This window comes from Loxodonta africana, unplaced genomic scaffold (genome assembly GCF_030014295.1).
Source record: "Loxodonta africana isolate mLoxAfr1 unplaced genomic scaffold, mLoxAfr1.hap2 scaffold_34, whole genome shotgun sequence".
Taxonomy (NCBI): Eukaryota; Metazoa; Chordata; class Mammalia; order Proboscidea; family Elephantidae; genus Loxodonta; species Loxodonta africana.
The window spans coordinates 855,537-869,313 of record NW_026975055.1 but is presented as its reverse complement, the minus strand read 5'-3'; positions in this window follow the sequence as shown (position 1 = coordinate 869,313).

Genomic DNA, 13,777 nt, shown 5'->3' with positions numbered 1-13,777 from the left:
AACAAAATAACAGCAACAAAATGAATATTCCTAACCAAATGAAAAGGAACCTGTGAAATATTGTATTTAAACTAGGTGATATATTACTATACAAAGGCAGGCCAACCACCATTCTGCCAACAAAAGAGCACATAAAAACTATAAAACGGAGTCATCATGTTGGAAATAACATACACAGCAGGCTGGTTAGGCTACAAGTAATCCATTTGTACTACAGAGAAGCAGTTACTGGATCATTCCAGAAAGAGGTGGCAGTATACTTTGGGGCAGTAGAATCCACTAAAAGGAAGGAGACTCAACATAAGGCACAGCAATCCTTGGGTGGGTACAAGTGAGGTAGGAGGCCTGTGTGGAGTCAACTGGGGTCCATAATGGTCACCTGATACCCTATGGTGTGTCTGTAGCTGCACATTAAAAAAAATAATCATGGGGGAAAATAAAGAAGGTCAAGTCACCCTATCAGAAAAAACAGAACGATGACATGAGCCTCCCAGTGCCAGCAGCATCCTAATGGCTTCAGAAAAGAAAGGAGTCAGGAAAGTAAGAGTCATTTCTATTCACAGGTGGGCTTCCCCATGCTCTCTAGATCCACCCTCCCCACCCTCTCTCAGGGCCAGTGCTTCCCCATGCCCTCCCTTGTCACTTATCTGACCTTAACCCTTGCCTTGCTTCTTCCACTCCCATTGAACTGGCACCAAGCCTACCAGGGAAAGTGGAGATCAGCACCAAGAGATGAGACACACCACAGAAAGTGAGTACATTCTCTCTTTGGGGTACTAAGGCCTCCTGTGACAGAAGAGACAAGGGGTGTGGCTGGGAAGCCCTACTACAAGAGGGATCTGTCATATTCTTCCAGATTGTTCAAGGAACACACACCCAGTTCCTCATCTCCCTTACCTGTCAGATCCCTGAGCCACCAGAGTGAGGCCCAGCCCCACATACCTGCTCAGGTTTCACTGAGACCTTCACCTGGATCTCAGGTCTCCCAGCACAGGAGCACATCAGAAGGTTCACACTGCCCACAGCCACGGTTGGAGAAATTCTGGCTGTGAAGGTCTGTATCTGGCTGTTTTTCAGCCAACTGAGGTCCCCTCAACTCAGGGTTCTTGGGCCCTCTCTTCCCAGTCCCAGGTACTAACATTATATTTTCCTACCTCCTGGTTACTGGTGCTCTCTGACTCTAGAAAGGCTCCCCAGCTCTGAGGGGCAGCCTTTTGGTGGGACTTCCAAGCCAGGCCTGCCACAGGTGCACCTTTCTTACCAAAGTGACCTCTTTCATTTTTATAACTTTAAGGGAGTCTTTTGCAGCAGATCTGCCCAATACAACACGTCCTTTGATGTCCTGATTGCTGCTTCCTTGGTTACTGAATGTTGATGAAAGAGTCACGAAATCCTTGACAACTTCAAATATGTCTCTATTTCCTTTGTTAGTCCAACTTGACAATTTTCATTTTCTTTATGTACAGGTGTAATTCACATTGAAGCTGTGATCTTTGAACTTCATCAGGTAGTTCTTAAAGTTTTCTTCATTTTCAGCATGCGAGGTTGTGTCGCCTTCATATCCCAGGTTGTAAATGACACTGCTGCAATCTTGATGTCCATTCTTCTTCATATACTCTGGCTTGTCAGATTATTTGTTAATCATAAAAAAAAAAAATCATAGAGATAGCACACATATGCTCCATCTACTATCCCAAGTTAACAGGAACTGATTCCAGCATAACTGATCTACTTTCTTATGAGTATATACACACACTCCACCTGCACCACGAGAAGAACCCTTAACTCCCACCCCTAATATGTAAACCAAATATCGCTATATACATCCAGAACACACAACTCACAACTCCTGAACAAACACATACAAATACTAGCATACCCTGAATATATATACATACCACCTTTTACTGCCTAGAGTTTTACTGAAAATCTATGGTCCGTGAATATTCACAGCCATTCCTACAACTATATATGTGCTCTCCACACTTGCCTGAACAGGCACATGTACAACCAAGAGTACCCATGTATACTCAGTGACCACTGTACACACAATCAAACTATCTATCACCATCAGGGTCAAAATGTCATCTCATAAGCCACCGTAATACAGACGACACAAAATTCCACATCTCTAAAACACATATAATACACAATTCCCAAAAAGCATGCACAATTTATGTAAACCCTCTCAGTTTCCAAATATACATACTTAACCTCCTACATCCTCCAGAATAAACACCCTAGAAAACCAATGGAACCAAATACAAACACAGCCACATACAATATATATAATAAATATATATAAATACACCACACAAACACAGAAAATGCAAATACAAGCTATATCACCAAATTCTGCAAGAATTAGGCCAGAATAGGCACAAAGAGGAACTCTGACTGCTTTCATACAGACAAAACCCACATACACTCACCCAAAACTCAACCATGGGTGTACGCCCCACACATTCAGAGATGCAGATAAAACTCTAAAACACCGCCAATCCTAGCACTGTAGCTAATATACGCACACAACCTACTCCCCTACGTACCCTGGTGTGCACAAATACCAGACGCCACACACATGCACACACACAGACACAAATATCCCCAATTCCTCAAAATATACATGACCCAAAACACTATAGCACATCTCTAGAACATAGGCTCACTTTCCCAACATCCACATATACCCAAACACACATAGACGTACCCTAACATTCTCCAAAGAAATACAGGTAGAATACTCCAAGAATAATTCACGCATCCACTCATGACTTACATACACCAGTATATACTCCCCACTCACAATGAAATAGCTCTTACACATCCTATAGAAATACACTGAAACTCCATTCCAGGTCCCATATCCCATGTTTCTCAAAATCTCACACATAACCATATCAACATGCCTCCAAAAAAAATGTGTAAATACAATTCCCCACTCTCTGTGCAAATACAGAACCCCATCTTTTCGTCATATACACCCATCCTCATTTCCCAGAAAATACCATACTCCCTACTGAAAAATGTTACACATAGCCCTAGAAAATAGTCATCTAAACTGCCATGCCCCTTCATGAAACACACAAACTCATTACATATACAGCTGTCCTCATACCCCAATTATAGCCTAAAGTATCCAGGATACTAAACCTATGCTAAAATATGACCCTGTATCTTCCAGTACTAATGTAACCTCACAATGCCTGCCTATACATAATCCAACAATTCGAAATACTCAAACAGAAATCAATCCCCAATTTTCCAGAATACAGAATCATAGAAACCCCAAAATAAACATGGAAGGATGCATGTGCAACTCCAGAAAAGCACCCAAAGCAACACAACCATACGACATGCCCTGAGTACACACCAGTGACTCTCCCTCATTCCCCAAATATAGAAAAAGAACTGGTCCTACACCCAAACTAATATACACAGGTACACTCCCTCAAATGCCCCAATGGAAAGCAGAGAAACCCATTCCAAACCTGCCATTATGTACACACAAAGACCCAGAATTCATGGCAGAAGAGCCAGACCCAAAGTGTTCCCCTGAGCCACAATTTGTAAACAGCTCACCTCCAAGTCTTTGAGTGCACATGCCTGTATCTCATGTCCTGCACACTCCCACAAAAATACACTCATATTGCACCCCAAATATTCATGTAGACACCACCAATGCACACACTTAATACAAATACAAACTTCCCGAGAACCCATTCAACACATACACAGCCTCCAAACTGTGAATTCATATAGACACATTTCTAACAGAGCCCCTATAGGGGAGTAAAGCATAGTAGCAAAATTACTAAGGATGAGTTTGAGTAGCCTTTACCTTTGTTTGTAAGGGAATTGACAGGAGAAAGTGGAAGAGCAGTACACTGTTGTCTGCAGGGTCTGAGGTCTCGCCCTCGACAGCCCAGCCCAGCCATTAGACCTACCCTTAGGGACCCTGCCATTCCCTGCTCATGCCTGCGTGTCTCCCTGAAGAGGACCTTCTGCAACTGGTGCCTGAGGCCTTTAGAGTGTAGAAGTTCCAGTCTCAGGAGAGGGTGCGCATGTGTGACCTCCTAAAGCAAGGCGGGAATGGGATCACCTGAGCCCTGCTGGTGCATTAGCTAAGTGCTAGGGTTGCTAACCAAAAGGTCACCAGTTTGATTCCACCAGCCATTACTTGGAAACCCTATGGGGTTGTTCTACCCTGTCCTATAGGGTCGCTATGAGTCGCAATCGACTCTAAGGCAATTGGTTTATGGAGAGCAGTGCAGGAGCAGAATACAGAGCATCTGGGGCGCATTCTGAGGCTTCTTGGAAAGTAGACTACACCTCCTCACCCGGAAGCTCCACGTTAGCCCTTCCGCCAAAGGAGGATGTCTGAAGCCACCACTCATGCTTTGTAAAAATAGTGGTCATTGCTGTTTTGTGCCATGGAGTCGATCCCCCCTCACAGAGACCCTATAGGGCAGAGTAGAACTGCCGATTAGGGTTTCCTAGGCTGTAATCTTTAGGGGAGCAGATTCCCTGCTCTTTCTTCTCTAAAGCCAGAGCCTCAGTTGCTGGTATTTGGTTAGCAGCACAGCGCTTAACCTTGCACCATCAGGGCTCCTTACCTAAAGCATAGCCTTTGCCGTGTAGTCCATTCCGAGTTACACCAATCCTATAGGACAGAGTAGAACTGACCCATAGGGTTTCCAAGGAGTGGATAATGGATTTGAACTGCCAAATTTGGGTTAGTAGTCAGGCTCTTAATCACTTGGCACCGCTTAAAATACAGTATCCTCGAATTGGGAATAGTGCTCTTACACATTTAGATACACTTTGGACCACATTTGTTTCTTCTTCTGAATGGACTTTCAAAAAATACTGTTTCTTTTTCCTATTCACTTTGAAAGTTCTTTTACACAACAGCACAGCCAAAGAATTTTAGATCTGGGAAACACTGTAAGATATGCTTTCTTCTGACTCCATTCTTAGGTTTTTCCTACTGTATTTACTGTCACACAGTATTTTTCATGCTGCATTTATTTAATACATAGACATTTCACAATAAATATTGATGTACCAAGGTTTTGTCTGAAATGTACTTGTTACCTTGACTAAGACAGTTGAGGGGCAGGTCCCAGAAAGTAGCCCCTGGCCTCGCCTAGGTCCTTGCTCCTCACAAGCTGAATGGCTTAAGATGCATCCTTAGCATATACAAGTCGGATAATAAAATTTATGGAATTTTTATTCCAAAATAAATATTTATGAAGTGAAAACAACTCCATTTACAATAGCATCTAAGAGAATAAAATATATAGGAATAAACGTACCCCGAGATGTAAAAGGCTTCTACAGTGAAATTATAAAATACAGCTGAAAGATACTAAAGAAGACCTAAATAGATGGAAAGACATTCTGTGCTCATGGATTGGAAGACTTAATATAATCAAGATGTCAATACTACACAAAGTGATCTACAGATAGAACAAAACCCTAATCAAAATTCCTAGACCACTCTTTACAGAAATGGAAAAAAAAATTCCTCATTTTTCTATTGAAAGACAAGAGATCCCGGATGGCGAAAGCAATTTTGAAAAAGAATGAAATAGCAGACCTCACATTTCCTGACTTCCAAACATATTACAAAACTACAGTAAATCAAAGCAGCCTGGTACTGGTTAAATGACAGACACACAGACCAAGGCAACAGAATTGAAAACCCAGAAATAAATCCAAACCTCTATGGTCAACTGATTTTCAGCAAGTGAGCCAAATCCATTTAAAGGAAAAAGAGTAGTCTCTTCAACAAATGGTGCTGGCTAAACTGGATTTCCCCAAGCAGAAAAATAAAACAAGAACCATACCTCACACCATACACAAAAATTAAATCAATATGGATCAAAGACCTCAATTTAAGCCTAAAACCATACAGTTCTTGGAAGAAAATATAGGAGTAAACCTTTTGGACCAAACTGATTTTCAGTGATAGATTATCAAACACAATAATGAATGCACAAGCATTAGAAAATATGTAAGTGGAACCTCACAAAAAGTTAAATACTTATGCTCATCAAAAGACAATAAAAATAGGGAAGAGACAGCCTACAGGCTGGGAAAAATTATTTGGGAAGGATATAAGTGACTGGAGTCTAATATCTAAAATACATAGCAAACTTCTACAACTTAATAACAAAAAGACAAATAACCATATAAAAACTGGCCAAAGAACATGAAAAGGCATTTCACCAAAGGGAATATTCAGATGGCCAACAGACACATGAGAAGATGCTCAACTTCATTAGCCATCAGGGAAATGCAAATCAAAACCACAATGAGATACCATTTCACTCCCACTAGGATGACTAAGATTAAAAAAAAAAAACACTAAAAAATGGAAAATAACAAGTGTTGGAGGTGTCACGGGGAAATCTGAACCCCTCGTCCATTACTGGTGAAAATATAAAATGATACAGCCATTTTGCAAAACAGCCTACTGGTTCCTTAAAAAACCGGAAGTGGAGCTGCTATATGACCCAGCAATTCCACTGCAGATATATGCCCTAGGGATCTGGTAGAAGTGACACAAACAGACAGAACGACACCTTTTTCATCGCAGCACTATTCACAATAGCAAAATGATGGAACAACCCAAGTGATCATCGATCAATTAATGGATAAGTAAACTGTCATACATATGTACAAGGAAATACTACTCAGTAATCCAGGAGTTCCTGAAACACCTTGGAACATGAAGGAACCTGGAGGACATTACCTTGAGTGAAATAAGCCAGGCACAAAAAACAAATATTGTATGTTATTACTTTTTTGAAATATGAACAAATAAAAATATATAGAAAATAATGTTCATTAGTGTTACCAGAGATGGGGTGGGGGAAAATGAAAATTCACTCACTAGATAGTAAACACTTGTTATTTCTGGTGATGGAAAAGGTAACACCAAATGACAGTGAAATGTATACAGCTTGATGAAGGCAAACCATGTCAGTAAAATGTACATAAGGAAAAACTTGTTGGTGATAGCATGTAATACATAATTTTGAAAGATAAGCAAAAACAACCGAAAAATATATATGCAAGTGTGTGTATATATATATATACATATATATATATATATATATGCATGTAGGCATATATGTGTATAAGTAAGTATATATAAGTATACATAAGTGTGTATATAGGTGTAAACATACATGTATATACATCTATTGGATTCTATGCACACATATTAATATATATAATAAATCTCATAGAGGAAATAGTAATAAATATTTCTTAGTTATAATCGAACACTTCATGGAATTGTTTTTCTGGATTTGAAGTGTTAGGACCAGAGTCTCGCAGAACATCTTGGTCCACTGGCATGACATAGCTCATAAAGTTATATTTTACCTCTTAGTTTGCTGAATAGTGTCTGGGATTTCAAAAGCTTGATAGCGGCCTTCTAAGTTACAACTATTGGTCTCTACTACTCCTCTGCAGCAAAACAGAATGTAGGAAGCCAAAGACTCAAAGAAACTTGTCTACAAGACAAATAGTCTACAGAAACCACGGCCTCATCTGCCCTGAGACCAGAAAAACTAGCTAGTGCCCAGCTATCACTATCATTCCTTGTGATTAGGGCCACAATAGATGGATTATGACAGAATGGGAGAAAAATGTGGAACAAAATCTCAAATTCATTTAAAAAAAGAAGTTTACTGGACTGGTTCAGATTTGAGGACTCCCCGAAATTATTGCCCTGAAATACTCTTCAATTTTTGAACTGAATCAAACCCCTGAGGTCACCTTGTACCTGAATAACAGACTGGCTCCCAAAATAATGAACATCACCTGTAAACACTGTGCTCCTTAAAAATCACCTATATGGGACCTAACGGTCAACAATTTAAACAAAGATGAGAATGTCAGAGTCCGGGAAACGAGATTATAGGAAACAGAAAAACCAGAACGTAAATAAGGACAATGTTCAAGAATTGCAAAGAATGTAACCAATGTCACCGAAAAAATTGTGGAGAAATTGTTGAATGGGAATCTAAAACACAGTAAAATATTATTTTTTAAAAAGTAACACACTAAGAAACAGACAGTGGTGGTGCTTGTACAACATGATGAACACAGTGTCACTGAATTGTGCATGTGAAGAAGGTGGGAATCACACGTGTGTTGTTACATATATATTGACCACAATAAAAAGAAAATTTAAAATATTTACGGAATCAAATAAAGCTCCAGGATTCGTTATACTTTCTGATATATAAGACCTAAGCAAATAAAAAAAAAAATACACTCCCATTTAAGAAATGCACACTTAGTCCAAATCCAAAGATTGTCGCTTAAGAGGCCGTTCCTAAAATGAGAAATAAACTCGATTGAAATGTGAACCCTCTCAAGCTTGCTCTTTGTAAAGCCCCTGATTCCAGATTTAACCTCCCAGCCTTCCTACCAGACAGGGCAGACAGCTGTGCTGCTTCTAAAAAGGAAGAAATCTGTCACCCAAGGGTCAGTTTTGCCTCAGGCAGCCCTGCTGTTCATTCAAACATCCTAGGCTGCCTTGCAATAAGAAATGCTCGATTTTCACATCACCTGCCTTTGGCAATTCCTACTACGTTGTATTAGCATTTTTACATGCACTATATCATACTCTCAGTGTTCCCTGGCTCTACAAATCTTCTAGGAATGAATGAAAGAGATCTCCTAAGGAAAAGGTCCTCAATATATGCCCTTCAGTTTACTTTTTCTTCTGTGTTGTGATTAGGAATACATGACAGCCAGTGTTATTTCCTTAATGCCTACACACTAGGTAATGTGGGAACAACATTTGGTTGCCAAGACAAAGGTGCCGGGAGAGGAGTTGTCACTGAAGAAGCTATCTGGAACTGTCTGACTTTTGAAATAATTATGTACAATTATTGAATTACATTCATTGTCAGAAATACAAACTTAAACACAAATGTAAAATGAAATAACCCGAGAAGCAACAGGAATCTACTTTTGGTCATGGAATTAGAGGCTGCTGGCCTTCCTTTGAGGCAGTGGAGCTTATCCGGAAAGAGGATCATGAGTAAGGCTGGTCAGGCTGGAGCTCCCAGAGCTTTCAGTAGTGGACAGGAATTTTGGGACACAAGGACTGCTTCCTAAACAATGATGTTGTAGGTGAAAACATCACAAAGTTTAGTAAGAGCAAAAAGAAAGTTTTTTTCGGCATACATTCAAAGAGGCAAAAGTTGAAAAGCAGCCAAGCATGCTGGCAGAGCCATGTCTGCCCAAGTCCAAGGAAATATTCCAGAATAAGCAAGAATGGGAAAATGGACAAGCATGCTGCCACAGCCATGCCTATCTGAGTCCAAAGAACATTACAAAGTCATCTGTATATATTAACACTACAACATGGGCAAAACCATTGAAAGCTTCACCTGTTCACAGGTTGGCTAGAAATTGTGATCCTACATTGTGAACTGTCCCTCTCAACAATCATTGGTACAGGTTTCAGTATTGACAGTTAGGCAGGTCTTCATTGGTCCAACAAATTTCTATTCACTGTTTTTTTTTATGTTAATAGAAAACGATAAGAGTGGAAAGTCTTTTCTGTTTTGGCTTTTCCAAAAGTCTCCCTAAAAGATATTTTCCAAGATTATCTTAGCTATTGTCTTCATGCCTCAGGGCACAGTTGATATGTCCTTGTGAGTCCTTGCAAGCCCTTGTGAGCCCAGCTCCAGCTGGGTCACTTTTTCTGTACTCAAGGAGAGGGAATAATGACTCCAATATTATTCCTAAATCAATACACACACTGTGTGCATACACACCTGAAACATAATGGAACTTCTGAGACAATCCTAATTTCAAACACTGAGTTTCCTTGTTGCCATGTGGACCCCAGCCTTCATTAGACAACGTTTCCCAAATTTTGTTCATGAAGTATTGGTGCCCTTGTAATAATGCAAGAATCTACCACCTTGAGCTAAGGAGCAGGGTGAGTTTAGGGGCACAAAAGTAGATACGTTGATAAGAAGTCTAGAGTAGACTTGTGCTGTGGATAAGAAAAAGAACCCAAAAATGGCCCTAAGAGGTTCATACCAGTTGTGTTGGCAATGTAATTTGAAGGAAACAGACGGTAGTGGGTTTTTTTGGTAACATTTTGCCTGTCAGGTCCCCTTCAGGAATGTCTCCTCATCCCAACATGCCCTCCGCCCCTCCCCCACTGTAGAATGTCTTGAGTCCTACTTTCTACTCCTGTCTAGATTGAAACTTCTCCCTCCTTTCCTTGGATTTCTGAGCATCTGTTGGAGCCAGATCATGCTGAGTCCAGGACGTGGCAACTTCACATGCTGAAAGTTGCCAGACAGCTGTGGTCGGTGACCAAACCTGTGGAGATGACTTCAGCAGGAGGTAAGATGGTGGGGAGGGAGTGTGTTATCAGACCCCTGTCACCCCCTCAACCTTTGGAAATTCAAATTTGACACTTCCCTTGGGGACAAGCTCTCTGAGCAGGAGTAAGGAGTAAACCCTTGATACCACCAAGGACATCCCACCAGGGGAGAATGAAGAAGCAGATGGGAAAAATGAAACAGGATGCTGGCAAAAAAGGAAAGGGGTTTTATACCGTGCATCATGAAAAGAAACGCTAGGTAGCAGATGGGGAAACCACTCTTTTGAAGGCTCAGTCCTTCAAGAAAGTCTGGAGGATGTCTTTCACTTTAGAAGGTCCCTTTCCTGCTATTGAGCTTGCTGGGGGCATTTCAGACAGAGTGGATGTCAACCCTGTTCCATGTGTTGGAAAGAGCATATGAGGATGGCAGGGTGTCTGTCAGGGATTCCTGAGACAGGCTCTGAGAGTCAGTGACACCTTGGGTCTTTTATTTCTGGGTACTCAGAGGCCTGGGGGTCTGGTTGAACTGCTCACAAGTTCTCTACTGGGAAACTTCTCAACTGGAGGGAAGGAACATAAAATTCACTGCAGGGACTTTTCCAATATTTACCATTTCCTCCTTCCATACTGCCACTCATCACTTGAGATTCATTGCGCTAATTCCCAGTGACCAGGCAGGGAATTCGGATGACCTAACACCTGGTTGCCTTTCCTCCACCTCCATTTGCACTTTTCCTTTGTCACAACAGCAACTCCAGTGCTGGGACCGAATATGACCATGAATCCTGGTGCCTCCACATCTCCTTTCACTGCACTGCCCTTTCCCCAGCCCACTCTCGCACACCCACACCAAACACCCTGGGAGCAGGACCCACTAACCGTTATGACTTTATCATGCCCTCACCCTGAACTGCATGTCACTGTTCCAGTGTTCCTATTCCCTGTTGACTGTGCTTTTCTAAAGGCAGAAAGAATGTCCTTGTCTTCACTTGGACTAGGACATTTACGCAAAACAACAATAATATTTCTATCTGCTATCATTTGCTGAATATTTCATGCAAGATTTTTCTCAGTGATTGTTAAAGATATAGTTAAATGTCAAAATTATCTAATGATTTAGAGACCATTCCCATTGTACATATGGGGAACAATTCATCCAAGGTCACGAGTCAGTAAGAGGAAGCCAGGTTGGTTCCAAAAGAAAAAAAAAAAAGCCAGTGTTGTTGGGTTAATTCTGACTCATGGCGATCCCATGCATTTCACAACAGTGTTCCATGGGGTATTTAGTGGTTGAGTTTCTTAAGGAGATCACTGGACATTTGTTTCAGGAAGCCTCTGTGTAGGCTCAAACTACCAACCTTTCGATCGCTAGCCAGCTCCTTATTCCTTTGTGCCGGGGACTCCCCATGTTTTCAAAGTGTATAGACTTTTACTGTTACAAATCAGGCATTGACACAGTTAAAAAAAAAGAATTCTTTCCGTTACAATTCATTTCCTCTGAAGTGTAATTTGCGTGCAATGGAACTTGCCCATTTCAATTTATAATTTAGTGAACTTCAGGAATTTTAAATATCATCGTGTAACCATCTTCTCAACCAACATTTAGAGCATGGATTCAGATTCTGCTTCAACTCCCTGTTGTCTTTCAGGTACTTAGTGAGGAACAGCTTCAGAGTCTGCTGATTTTGGCAGTCACCATTCGGAGGCCACAGGGTAGAGCTGGTGAGAAGCCCCTGAGGACTTCTTATATTTTTGAACAGGAAGGGGATTGACATCTGTCTCTGTGATGAGACCTCTTTACCCAGGGTCTCATTAAATGGCTGTGTGGGGAGTTCTTATTATAAAAAGGCACCTCCACACTATAGATGAGCACTGTGATGTTGGGAAAGTAGCTTCATTCAGAGAACATGCCGGCCCTGCCCATCTCCCAAAACTGTGATGCTATGGACTCTGCTACCTTGACCCTCCTTGTGCCCTTGATGGCAGCCAGGGACATGCCGGCCCTGCCCATCTCCCAAAACTGTGATGCTATGGACTCTGCTACCTTGACCCTCCTTGTGCCCTTGATGGCAGCCAGGGCACAGCCAAGCATGTTTCACTTTTCTCCATCGTAGGAGGACTTGGTTCTTCAGGGTACATTCTCTCTCCAACCCATGACATAGACCTCACAAAAATGAGCCCCAGATCTCCCAGCTCTGTTCATCACCAGCCCTTCCGGCAATCTCCTTCATGCCATCTTAATGTGGAATTTTCAGTCCTGGGTCGAGATGCTGAGAATCTCCTATTCCTCTCTCCTAAATCCCAGAATTCATGTCTTACCACTTACAAATTCAGTAAAACAGAGAAAAAGAAACACGCAAGAACTCAAAAACATCTACCAAGTCTGTATAACAGAAATATTGCAAACACACAGGGCTCTGAATATACAAAACAATTTTAGAAAAGAAGAAGAAAGTATGGGGCTCACACTTCAAGATTTAAAGTATCACTACAAACACACAGTAAACAAAACAGTTTTGTACTGGCATTAGGATAGACATAGAGACTAAAGGAATAGGGTGCCCAGAAATGAATTCATACATCTTTGCCCAATTTGTTTCAACAATGATGCAAGCCCATTCCATGGGCAAAGAATAGTCCCTTCAACAAATGATGCTGGAACAACTGGATCTCCATATTTAAAAGTATGAAGTTGGACACATACTCTACATCAAATACAAAAATTAACTCTAAAAGGATCGATGACCTGAATATGAGAGCTAAAACCATAAAACCCTTAGAAATATAACCCAGGGTTATATTTTAGGGTTTTTGTCCCACATTTTCGTAGATGTGACACAGGAAACAATAGATAAATTTCTCTCGGTGAAAATTTAAATATTTTGTGCAACAATGAGCATTATCAAGAAAGTGAAGACAACTACTGATTGTGAGAATGTACTCGGAATCTCTACTCTGTTTAAAGGTTTCATATCCAGATACATAGACTGCCTGAGCTAAATACAAAAACACCAACAATCTATCTTAAAAATGGACAAAAGACGTTAAGGCATTATTCCAAAGAAAATATACAAATGGCCAGTAAGCACATGAAAAGATGTTCAACATTATCAGTCAGAGAGGTGTCATTCCTTACCACATCGATGGATGTTGCCAGAATAAAAACGAACAAACAAGGAAAAAAAAAAAAGATTTGGTGAGGACGTGAACAAACTGGGAGTGCATTGCTACTGGGGATATAATGTGCTGCAGCCACTGTAAAATACAGTTTGGTGGATCCTCAAATAATTTAACATAGAATTATCATATGACCTTGTTATTCCACTCCCAGGCATGTACACAAATGAACTGAAAGTAAGGAAACAGGTACTTGGACACTCATGTTCATTGTAGCATTATTCA